We start from the raw sequence: 12,960 nt of genomic DNA, 5'->3' as shown, positions 1-12,960 counted from the left end.
TAGCAATTTACTTGGTCAACGTTCGTAAACTAATGGTCAACAGAAGTCATTAGATGCAAGGAGCAAAATCATCAATTTTTAAAATTAAGAAAACTAAATATCTCAATTAAATTCTAGGAAAATTAAAATCATTAATTCATCAAGCTAGGAGATCAAAATTACATTTTAACCTTTAAATTTTACCTTGTTCATCTTGTATCAAATTTTCTACATGGACATACAAAAATCATAAAAACATGCTATCAATCTAAACGGACAATACCTTTTTTTTTTACTTCGTGGCATTTATCTCTATATATATTTGGTTGATATTTTTTTAACCTTCGTAGGGATATGCTGATGTATCATTCAACTGACGCAAGGTATCAGCGGGAGTCTCCTTTAATTTAATTTCTTTTGATTTAAATAACTTTATCGTTGTAATTTTCTTGTGTGCTTGCTTTAGAATTCTTAGACCGGAAGATAATCGAATGGAAGAGAATTGAAGTAAAAGTGTGGGATGCACACATATTTTTGAAATTTTTTTCTCACTTATTTTTTCACAATTAAATTCACCCTCAATTTTGATTTAAAGATTTTAATGGACGATATCAGTTTCATTTTTCCTCTTTGATGTGATTGATGCACTTAATTTTCATCCAATTAATGTTTTAAGGGTTAAGAAGACTTGGAATTAAACAATTGTACCTGTGTTTAAATACCAAAAGAAAGTCTTTAACCACTCAACCAATAGATATTTTGAGAAAGATATAGAGAAAAGGGAAAAATATTAGTATGATAAAAGATAAGATGTGAATTGATGGAGTCTTTGATATTTAGGGATATTGAAATATAAGAGCTTTTAAATAAATTTGCTTACACATGTTTTGTTTTCAGAATCATATCACATGTAGTCAAGTCAACCATTAAGTTAACGTTGATGTGACCATGGTTAAGAGTCTTAACCAAGACAAAGACTTACTGCGTATGGGTTTCTCTCTATTGGTGGAGTTGGTAATGGGAGCTTGTGTTTTGGGGTAGAAATTCTGTGTCCTCAACCTTACATGGATGATCACAATTTGATTTCTTCAATCAAGTTTTGGGGATAATAACTTTTGCCAATTAGAGAGTTGTCAACATTTCCAACGTGTATGGAGATCATTAATTTTTCTGTTTTCTAGCTTGCTTTGCGGGGTAGAAAAATATGTAACTTGTTTTGCGGGGTAGAAAATTAAGCCTGGTGATTCACACGTAAGAGAGGAAAATGAAATTAGTGGGAAGGCTTCAAGTTGTTGGTCTTTATTTCTAGAAATATATCTCTTAAACTATTATATTGTTATGAATATGGTCCATACGCTTTGATTTCAATTAAAGTTGTAAGAATTGTTGGAGATAAATATGTATGTCTAAGATTCAATTCATCATATTATCAATTTTAGTAAAGAATTATTCTTTATTTTAGGCAAAATTGTATTTTGTGTCCTCCATTTTATCTCCAATTTCAGATTTTGTCCCTCGGTAAAATTATTCACGAATTTTGTCCTCGTATATTAATCAAATTATGCAATGTTGGTCCTCCAGTCCACAATTGGACATTGACTGTTACAAAGGAATATTGACTGCCACATGTCACGTTATTATTGAATGATAATTAACACGTGTCATATTTTGATTGAATGTCAACTCCATGGAAGATGAAATGCATTGTTGTTTTCATTGACCAATCAGAACATAACACGTGACGGTCAACATTACTTTGTAACAATCAACGTTCAATTGTTGGCTGGGGGACCAACATTGCGTGATTTGATTAAATACGAGGACAAAATTCGTGAATAATTTTACGAGGGGACAAAATCCAAAATTGGAGATAAAATGGGGGATCAAATTTACAATTTTGCCTTTATTTTATTATTATATGTATTGTTTTATTAAATTGTTAATTTGACAAGTCCTTGATTAGAATTAGAGGCCTATTATCATGATAGAGATTAAAATAATGAGAAACAATATAAATTGTTCTTGATCGTAAGATCATTGCGTATAAGACATCAATTATCCAGATAGATCAATATATATCTAATGGTCTTATGTATAAAGATTAATAGATTTCAGTTATTAAATTGCATATATAGATAATTGTCGCAACCTACCCTTCGGCGGGAGGGCGACGCGTGGCTCGCGGGATGCATGTTCCACGAAAGGAATACGCGCGGAGTCGCCACCAACGTTTATTTGAGGAAAACGTCGGAAAAACCGGAAAATACGCGATCTACGAACTTTTAAGTGAAAGGTTCGGGAGTTGTATTTACGCACAGGGAAGGTATTAGCACCCCACACGTCCGTCCCAAGGGACGACAACCTTTAATCGAATGTGCAAACATGACTTTGATTTTTACGTTCCCTTTTATGTCTTTATATCCTTTATACCCTTTTTATATTTTTCTCTTTTTTGTGGTCGACAAGGGTGTTTCCCTTTGCTCCTACGTATTCCTCAATTTGTGATGAGGAAATCAGACCTACGTAGTTCTTTCTTATCAAGTGATTCTTTTTTACTTAAGTGGTGATCATTTTAAGGCGTTGGACCTTAAAAATGATCCATTTTTACTTAGCGAGAAATTGAAATGACAAACTTCAAAAGCCTATTTTTATGGACGAGCTTGACTAGGCGAGTTGATTTTAGCCTTAGTTTCACTTTAGTTATTAATCAATTTGATTAAGAATGAGAAATCCCAAAGAGAAAAACATCCGATTGATTTTCCGCTTTATTTTACTAAAAGATGTTTTTTGATTATTATATTATTTTTTTACCTCTTTTTGATTTCCAACGTGGTTACGGCACGACCGAACGGTCGGAATTCATTTGAACCGAAGTTAACGGATAATACAATTCAAACGTTCGGTGGAAATTGATTTTATTTTTAAGTTAAGCGAGAAATGACTTAAGTAAAATGACTTAAGCACGTCAACAGGGGGTATAAAAAGTAAACAAAACGAGAATAAAAATGCACGAAACACAATGTGGACCACCATGGGTGCATAGAATGAATCGAAAAGCTTGGTTCGAGGTACTTACCCGTTGAAGATCGAAGAACGATGAAGAACGAATGAAGAACGTCGAAGAACGGTTGAAACCTTTGCGAAATTCCTCACGGAAAACGTTACGGAAACGTTTCGGAAGCGCCTCGGCTTAGATTTTCTTCACGGAAACAATTTTTCCAAGCAAATTCGAAAGAGAGAGAAGTGCCAAGGGGGCTGAACCCTTTTCTTCTTCACTTCCTCCCCTATTTATAGCAAAATAGGGGAGGTGGTTGCCGCCCAGCTCGCCCAGGCGAGCCAGGTTGCTTCCTCCAGAAGCAACAACCTTCTGGAGGAATATTTGGAGGGCCCAAGTGGGCCTGGGTGCTATTTGCACCCCCATTTTTACTAAGTACACCCCCTCTGTTTTTTTGGTGATTCTTTTTTCGTAAAGTTACGGAAACTTACGAATTTCGTAACGATACTTGTTTTCTTTCCGTAATGTTACGGAACCTTGCGGATTACATAATCATCCCCTTTTTGACTTACGGAATGTTATGGAACCTCACTTAATTATGCAACGATGCTTCCATTTGATTTCCGGTGTGTCACGGAAACTTACGGATTGTGCATCAATATATTTTTGGTTTTTCGGCATGTCCTGGAATTTCACAAATTGCCTAACGATGGATGCCAAGCACCTCACAAGGACCAAAGAAAGGTCGCATGTCATCAAGCAAAGGTCCCCGGACGAAATTAGGGTATGACAGTTGCCCCTCTTTACTTGTCTTTTATTGGAGATAAAAGGAAAGTAAAGATAAGACACTAATTTCGTTCCTCTCGATTTGACGAGAGTCGCGGGTGACCATAAAATCTCCACATGCAAATGACTTGTTGTTCCCAGAATTTTCACAAACTGCCTAATGATGGGTGCCAAGAACCTCACAAGGACCAAAGAATGGTCGCATGTCATCAAGCAAAGGTCCCCGGACGAAAATTAGGGTATGACACTAATTTCGCTCCTCTCGGTTGACGAGAGTCGCGAGCGACCATGAAATTTCCACATGTAAATGACTTGTTGTTCCCAGAATTTTCACAAACTGCCTAATGATGGGTGCCAAGCACCTCACAAGGACCAAAGAATGGTCGCATGTCATCAAGCAAAGGTCCCCGGACGAAAATTAGGGTATGACACTAATTTCGCTCCTCTCGGTTGACGAGAGTCGCGGGTGACCATGACTTGTCGTTCCTAGAATTTCACAAATTGCCTAATGATGGATGCCAAGCACCTCACAAGGACCAAAGAATGGTCGCATGTCATCAAGCAAAGGTCCCCGGACGAAAATTAGGGTATGACACTAATTTCGCTCCTCTCGGTTGACGAGAGTCGCGGGCGACCATGAAATTTCCACATGTAAATGACTTGTTGTTCCCGGAGGAACAAAAGGTGCAGAAGACTATGTCAGCCTCTGCATGCTATCAAGCGTTCTGTCTTACAGATAGCAAAAGAATGTTTATACGGATAACCACTTGGGTATTTCCGCGTATCATCGGGCCCGCCGCCTCTGGATGACACAAGGGTGCGGATAACCGTAAGGTATCTCCGCGTATCATCGGGCCCGCCGCCTCTGGATGACAAAAGGGTGCGGATAACCGTAAGGTATCTCCGCGTATCATCGGGCCCGCCGCCTCTGGATGATACAAGGGTGCAGAATGACCAAACTTGGTCTCTGCTTGTCATCGGGCCCGCCGCCTCTGGATGACAAAAGGGTGCGGATAACCGTAAGGTATCTCTGCGTATCATCGGGCCCGCCGCCTCTGGATGATACAAGGGTGCAGAATGACCAAACTTGGTCTCTGCTTGTCATCGGGCCCGCCGCCTCTGGATGACAAAAGGGTGCGGATAACCGTAAGGTATCTCCGCGTATCATCGGGCCCGCCGCCTCTGGATGATACAAGGGTGCAGAATGACCAAACTTGGTCTCTGCTTGTCATCGGGCCCGCCGCCTCTGGATGACAAAAGGGTGCGGATAACCTTAAGGTATCTCCGCGTATCATCGGGCCCGCCGCCTCTGGATGATACAAGGGTGCAGAATGACCAAACTTGGTCTCTGCTTGTCATCGGGCCCGCCGCCTCTGGATGACAAAAGGGTGCGGATAACCGTAAGGTATCTCTGCGTATCATCGGGCCCGCCGCCTCTGGATGATACAAGGGTGCAGAATGACCAAACTTGGTCTCTGCTTGTCATCGGGCCCGCCGCCTCTGGATGACAAAAAGGTGCGGATAACCGTAAGGTATCTCCGCGTATCATCGGGCCCGCCGCCTCTGGATGATACAAGGGTGCACGTCACATGACCTCAGGGTCAGTATGACAAAGATTATGGGGCGGCCAACAAAAGCAAGGCTCTTGCTCCTACGTATCCTCCAATGAGGAACTCAGACCTACGTAGTTCTAGATAACTTGTGAGACTTGAAAAGTCTCCATCGGAAAATGCGGACATCTCCGGAAAGGGCGCAGATGACCACATTGGCCTCTGCTCGTCAATCACACTTGGGGTCACTGAATGACGAGGTGCAGATAACCGTAAGGTGTCTCCGCGGGCTACCAGCTCTTGGGTCATGGCAACAAAAGGCGGTGTGGTCGACAAAAGCGAGGCTCTTGCTCCTACGTATCCTCCAATGAGGAACTCAGACCTACGTAGTTCTGGATAACTTGTGAGACTTGAAAAAGTCTCGGTGTTTTCTCCACTAAAATGCTAACATGCTTTAGTAAAGAGACAAATATTCCAACTGATTAGAGTAGCATATGCTTTTTTGAGTGAAAAACAATGCGTCTACCGGGGAAGGAGAGTATGCTGATGAAATTTTCTCATAACCATAAATGAGACTTTGGATGTTTAGCATTTCGTTTCTAAATGACCATTTAGAGGAAACACTGGGTTCGACAAAAATAGAAGAAATCCACTCAAAGTGTATCAATCTCGCACAGGTAAGTGTTTCATCCTAATTCCGAACCATAGATATGTCATGACTTGACTTTGCAAATTATTTCCTATCAAATAAAAAATTACATGCGTGACCATGGATCAAATAGGACTTCCCTTGGGAATGGGTTCTTTTGGTGGTTTCTTCTTTCGGCTTTTGTGTGTTTTTGGCTTTTGATTTTTCTGGCTTTTTCTTTTTCTGTTGTTTTTTTTTTTTTTTGTTTAGTGCGGGGCGAGAAAAAAAGTCGCTAGCGCACGGGATTTTGGTTGGTAATCAAAGGGAGAAGACTATTTTAGGTCGTGGTTCCCTTTCCTTCTTTTTTCGTTCATTTGGTGACAATTCTGTATTGTTCAGATATTATCCGGTCCAAAGACCTCTCTGCATATTTCTTCTGTTTTTCCTTTGATCCCCGATCAGGGGCTTTCTTTCCTTCTTCTTCTTCTTCTTCTTCTTCTTCTTTTTTTTTTTACTTTCTCCCATTCTTTGATTGGGAATTTTCTTTCTTTTCTTTTTGATTTCTCCCACTCTTTGATTGGGAATTTCCTTTCTTTTCTTTTTTCGCTTTCTCTTTGATTGGAAATTTTCCTTCTTTCCTTTTTTGCTTCCGAGGGTAAGGATTGACATTCTCACCCTAGGTCAAGGTTTATGGTGAGTCAGGATTTTGGCTCAAGGTTTGTAGAATGGCTAGACATGATACATGTCGGGGTTTGGTTTGGTTCAAGGATAAAAGGGATGTCCCACATTATTTCCATGACACAAATGCAAAAATGATGATTTAGAAACTTTATGCAAAACTGGTCATGCATGCACCTATGCGGACACTCAAGTGTCAAATTTTTATGGTCATGTGATGCTAGGGCTCAGGATTCATTTCCTCTATTTTAAATCAACCCAATGTTTCCAAAATATGTTCTTTTATCAATTTGTGCATTCATCCGAGTCCATTTCGGGCGTCCGGGGAAATTTCACAGCATTCACCCTTCAGGTGTAGACACATTTTTTCAAAAACTAGTTATGATCAATGAATTTTTTTTCAAAGAAAAGTTGGAAGTCATCTCTTTTCAAAAGCATGTTGGTTTTTCAGCTTGACAACTTATTTTTCTTTTTTCTCCTTCTTTTTTTTTATCATTATCATTTGTTTATTTCTTTTTCTTGTTTGTTTTTTTTTTTTTTTCATGAGGTATTTTGCTACCTAAACATGTGTATATTTTTGTGAGGTATTTTTGCTATATACATGCATATCCAAGGTATCTTGCTACCTAAACATACATATATATGTTTTGTAAGGTATTTTTGCTGTATACATGCATATCCAAGGTATCTTTCTACCTAAACATACATATATATATTTTGTGAAGTATTTTTTGTTTACATACATGCATATCTAAGGTATCTTTCTACCTAAACATACATATATATATTTTGTGAAGTGTTTTTTTTGTTTACATACATTCATATCTAAGGTATTTTCACTACCTAAACATACATATATATATTTTGTGAGGTATGACTACCTTCCGAGCTTGCGCTTGTTTTATTTAAATTCCCAGGATCATGAGCAACTAGGTGCGTCCTACTATAAAAAGTGATCAAATAACAAGCATAGATTCAAAAGGTACTAGGTTGCCTCCTAGTAGCGCTTCTTTAACGTCTTGAGCTGGACGCCTTATGACTTGTCAGTCACTGACCTAGTACTTTGCTTACCTTTGGCTTTGGACTTGGTCGCCTATTGGTCGGCCATGTGGTGTAGGCAATACTCAAACCTTTTTGTGGATGAGTAGAGGTGAACTCTAGAGGTGATGGCGGTGCGTCTATTGCCCGCTACCGGCCATCCCAATGCTGCTGTGGTGTTTCGCCCTGCGCCTTCCTGGGGACGCAGTACTTCTTGATGAAAGCTCGATTGGTAGGGGGGGCCTGATGACCTTGTTGGGGCGACGGGCACTCCGTAGAACTGACAGAGGCCCGTAATCAGAACTGGAAACCCCAGGACCCTTCTTTGGGTCCACCGGGTGCCTTGCGGGCACGATCCCTGCAAACCATAGATGACATCAAAAATCAGTTGGGGGAGGTGCATACTTACCTATGTCATGATGGCATGAGCTTGCTGGGGGACGGGCGCCCTATAGGGCCGACAGGGGCCCGTAACCAGAGCTGGAAACCCCAGGGCCCTGTTGGACTTCTTCAGGTCCACTGGGTGTCTTTGTGGGTGCGATCCCTGCAAACAATAGATGACATTAGAAATCAGTTTGAACCATATGCATACTTACCTATGTCGGGATGGCATGACCTTGCTGGAGGGGGTACGGGCACCCTATAGGACCGACAGAGGCCCGTAACCAGAGCTGGAAACCCCAGGGCCCTGTTGGACTTCTTCAGGTCCACTGGGTGTCTCTGTGGGTGCGATCCCTGCAAACAATAGATGGTATCAGAAATCAGTTGGACCATATGCATACTTACCCATGTCGGGACGACACAGACCAACTGATACTTTTGCAGGGGGAGATTGGCATTGCGGTCGCTGGGCGGAATGTTGCTAAGTAGCAATGTCATCTACATTTGTGTAAGAGTGGTCATGTTGGTGCGCATGATCCGCACTCGTCTCTTTGCAGCGGCACGGGTGAAATCTTGCCCCGGTATGCATAGTAGCAGTGTGATAGCCTCCCTCTCTGGTTGTGCTCGCACAGCTGGCCCTCCTCCAATATCAGGGGGTGGCCCAGGAACTGTTAAAAGGAAACTACTGGCCCCTTAACCGGGAGTGCAAGTCTCGGTTAAGCATATAAGGGCAGAGGACCTTAAATTCTCTTAAGGTGTGGATGTGGAGCACACTGAAAATGAGGACACGTAGCCCTCTAAAGGTGAGGGCGTGCAGCCCTCTCAAGGCGAGGATGTGTAGTCCTTTGGAGGCGAGGGCGTGCAGTCCTTTCAAGGTGAGGGCGTGCAGCCCTCTGTTGGCGAGGATGTGTACTCCTCTAAAGGTGACGGCGGGTAGCCCTCTCAAGGCGAGGACGTGTACTCCTCTGGAGGTGAGGGCGTGCAGCCCTCTGATGGTGAGAACGTGTAGTCCTCTCAAGGCGAGGACATGTAGTCCTCTGGAGGTGAGGGCGTGCAGCCCTCTGATGGTGAGGACGTGTAGTCCTCTCAAGGCGAGGACGTGTAGTCCTCTGAAGGTGAAGGTAACTAGTACCCAAGGTGAAGGCGTGTAGCCCTCTCAAGGCGAGGACATGTAGTCCTCTGGAGGCGATAGGTACAAGTACCCAAGGCGAGGGCGGGTAGCCCTCTCAAGGCGAGGACGTGTAGTCCTCTGGAGGTGAGGGCGTGCAGCCCTCTGATGGTGAGGACGTGTAGTCCTCTCAAGGCGAGGACGTGTAGTCCTCTGAAGGTGAGGGTAACTAGTACCCAAGGGTTCACCCTTATGAGAAAGCAAGAGATCGACTCATCGAGAGGGTCGGTCATCCCAAATCCACACGACTGGATATTAGATGTAGGAAATCTATGCAGTTAACATGATTTTTAGGGATGCAGATGCATGCAACCTTTGTCGTGAAATTTCATAAATGCAGACTTCATATGAAACAATGCAATGTAATGGAAAGTTGTACAATGTTCATGACATTCTTTCCCTATTTTGTGATTTTGATTTTGATTTGAGTTTTTTTGGAAAACACAAATTGGCTGTCCTTTTGAAAGAGGTGATAGTCCATGCAACCTTATCCTATCTTTTGCAAATCTCTCCGAGAACTCCCTCAGAGTGTGTATTCTGTTTGATTTAGTCATTTGACCATTTTGGAGTGACGACAATGGAGTCGTTTGATGTTTAATCAATCCATTGAAATCCTAGGGTTTATCCCCTTTTTTTTTTGTTGAAAACATCGATGGGTGAGAACTTTTGATCGGCCCCTATGTTCACTTGAGGCTTATGCACGGTGCCCCTCATTGCCCCAGTGTAAGGCTTTGAGGTACCAATCGTTGTCTTTCATCATGACCTTGTAGGAGGGAACCTATTGGGGGAGAACTTCTAATCTGCCCCTAGGTTCACTTGAGGCTCATGCACAATGCCCCTCATTGCCCCAGTGTAGGGCTATGAGGTAACCATCGTTGTCTTGTTTTCACAACCTTGTAGCAAGGGAGAATGAAAGAAGTAATTGATTTTTGCAAAAAGAATTTTCCAAGGACGAGAAATAGTTGAAGGATTTTTTTTCAGTTGATGGATTAAGTCAAATGACTCCTATGTAGAAGCAAGATATTTTGATGTTTTGATGATGCCGAAGGATCAAGTGCTTCTAAGTTTTATTCGAGACAAGAAATCAAGATATATGATCAAGTTGATCTCTAGAATCTTAGGAAGAAGTTTCCAAATTGAAAAACAAAAGGTTTGACCAAAGAATTCTATCATTTCAAATTGAGATTTGTTCTCTGGTAATCGATTACCAGCAGTTGAAAATTTTTTAATTCAAATTTTTAAAACCTGTAATCGTTTACACAAGTCTTGTAATCGATTACCAGAGGGGATTTTCGGAAAATAATTTCCAAGAGTCACATCTATTCAAATGGTTTATGAATGGGCATTAAAGGTGGCTTGGAAGCACGAATTTAAAGAGAGTTTTCATTGCCCACAAAGTTTATCCTCTCAAAAGATTAAGAGTTTTTCTGAACTGAACTGTCTTATCCTCTCAAAAAGATTCCTTGGTCAACCAGTTGCATATTCAATAAGGAATTTTGATTGGTCTTCATTGTACAATCTATCCCTTTTAAGAGAGATTTCTTCTTCTCTTCTTCTTACTTCTGAAAAGGGATTAAGAGACTGAGAGTCTCTTATTGTAGAGGATTCTTGAACACAAGGGAAGGGTTGTCCCTGTGTGGTTCAGACTTTGTAAAAGGAGTTTTACAAAGAGAGTGGAAAATCTCAAGTGGGTTTCTTGAGGACTGGACGTAGGCGCGGGAAGTGGCCGAACCAGTATAAATCAAGTTTGCATTCCTCTCTTCCTCTAAACTTCTTTTATTGCTATTTATCTTTTGCTTTAAAGAAGTTTATTTTGATTTGTCTTTTGAGTAATTCATGTTAAGGGTGCATTGTTAATCCAAAAAGAAAGAGTGATAGTTCAATTGGGGAATAGTCTTTGCATCTTAATTCAACCCCCCTTTTTCTTAAGGTAACTGAGGCCATTTGTCCAACATCCTATTCTTGACAACTCGCTTCTCTAAGAAGACAAACTTTCTGGAATGATAAAATGAAGTCACATGAACGTCTATATTTTTACTTGAAAACACAGTCAATCAAATGCCTTTTTATTTATTTTTTTTTTGAAACTTATTTTTTTATTTTGAAACTTATTTGTTTTGAACTTTACTCGTTGTTTTACGGCACCCCCACCAACGTGCAAGACGAGTAATCTCTGATTGAACAGTCTTGGAAGTCAACACTCAGGAGCGCAGGTCGCTTGAGCAAATAGACCAATGGCTTGCACCCACATTCCGGTGAAAGTTGAATAAGCAAACATGCGTTTGTGAGAGGATGAGGGACAAGGATGTCCATTTTATCCATATCATTTAGCATTGTAACTGTGGTTCATAATAATGGCATAAACTTGAAAATCCTGATGAGTCATAACAACAGCTTCCAGAATTGCCCCATGTATGGTGTTGCTTGTCAATGTTATGATTCAACAAGCGATTCTCCTCAAATTTCAGCCAGCCCGTATCAATTAGACTTCACACTTTATGCTTCGGGGTCATACAATGCTCAATGGAATGCCCCAGGGCTCCTCCACGATAAGCACACGTTGCGTTCGAGTCGTATCCTCAGAAAAATGGAGGTTGAGGAACCTTGGTTGGGGTTATGGCTACCATTGAATTATTGAGTGGATATGGGATCAAGTTTAGCATATGACAACGGAATTTGGGGTGAACCCTACAGGCTTTTTGCTGCAAAATTCCTTTTTGTTGGTGTTTTTTTTTTTGGTTTGTGCTAAAGGTGGTCTTCGTCATTGGAAGTGCGGTAGACAGACTTTGTGGTTGATTTAGGGATGACCTTTGTGGATAACTGGGTGGTGGGTAAGGAGGAGGTTTGTTATTGACTAAGTAATGACATTGTTGGGTTTGGTGGGAAACTTGGCCGTATAGGAATGGCAGTCACAACATGGGTTTCTCCCTCTTTCTCACCCTCTTCATTTGCCCTAGTTTTCTCAGTCGTCCTAGTAGGATGATCAAATTTGCCTCTTTTCGGACCCACATCGATCCTTTCACTGGCGAAGACCAAATCCGCAAAGCTTTGAGGGTGCGTAGCCCACCATCCTTTCATAGTAGAGTATCGATAATGTGTCTACCATCACGATCATCGTCTCCCTTTCCATCATTGGGGGTACCACCTGGGCCGCCAGATCCCTCCACCTTTTGGGCGTGTTCTTTGAAAGATCCGTCCCCCTTTTTGCAAATGTTCTGTAGTTGCATCCTATCCGGAACCATATCAAAATTGTACTGATACTGCCTAACAAAGGCAACCATTAGGTCCTTCCAAGAATGGACTCGGGAAGATTCCAAGTTAGTGTACCAGGTAACAGCTACCCTAGTAAGACTTTCTTGGAAGGAATGTATTAGCAATTCCTCATCTTTTGCGTATTCCCCCATCTTCTGACAATACATCTTTAGATGGTTCTTGGGACAAGTAGTCCCCTTGTACTTGTCAAGGTCCAGCACCTTGAACTTGGGAGGGGTGATGATATTGGGTTATAGGAACAACTCTTTTAGGTTAGCAAAGGCATAATCTTCACCTCCTTCAATGGCCCTGAGCCTTTCCTCTAGATGATCCAACTTTCCCATTTCTGCCATAGCATGAGGGTTTTTACTTGTCGTGGAATGCAAGAGGTGTAGTTGTGGGTGATACTGAGGGCCTTCCAAAGGGTTTTGTAGGGGTATACCACCAACTGCTTGCCCTTCCGTGGCATATCCGAGGCAAGGCTCGAAGTCGGCTAGATTGTGGT

Source organism: Glycine soja, chromosome 15, assembly GCF_004193775.1.
Source record: "Glycine soja cultivar W05 chromosome 15, ASM419377v2, whole genome shotgun sequence".
Classification (NCBI taxonomy): Eukaryota; Viridiplantae; Streptophyta; class Magnoliopsida; order Fabales; family Fabaceae; genus Glycine; species Glycine soja.
This window is presented reverse-complemented; position numbering follows the sequence as displayed.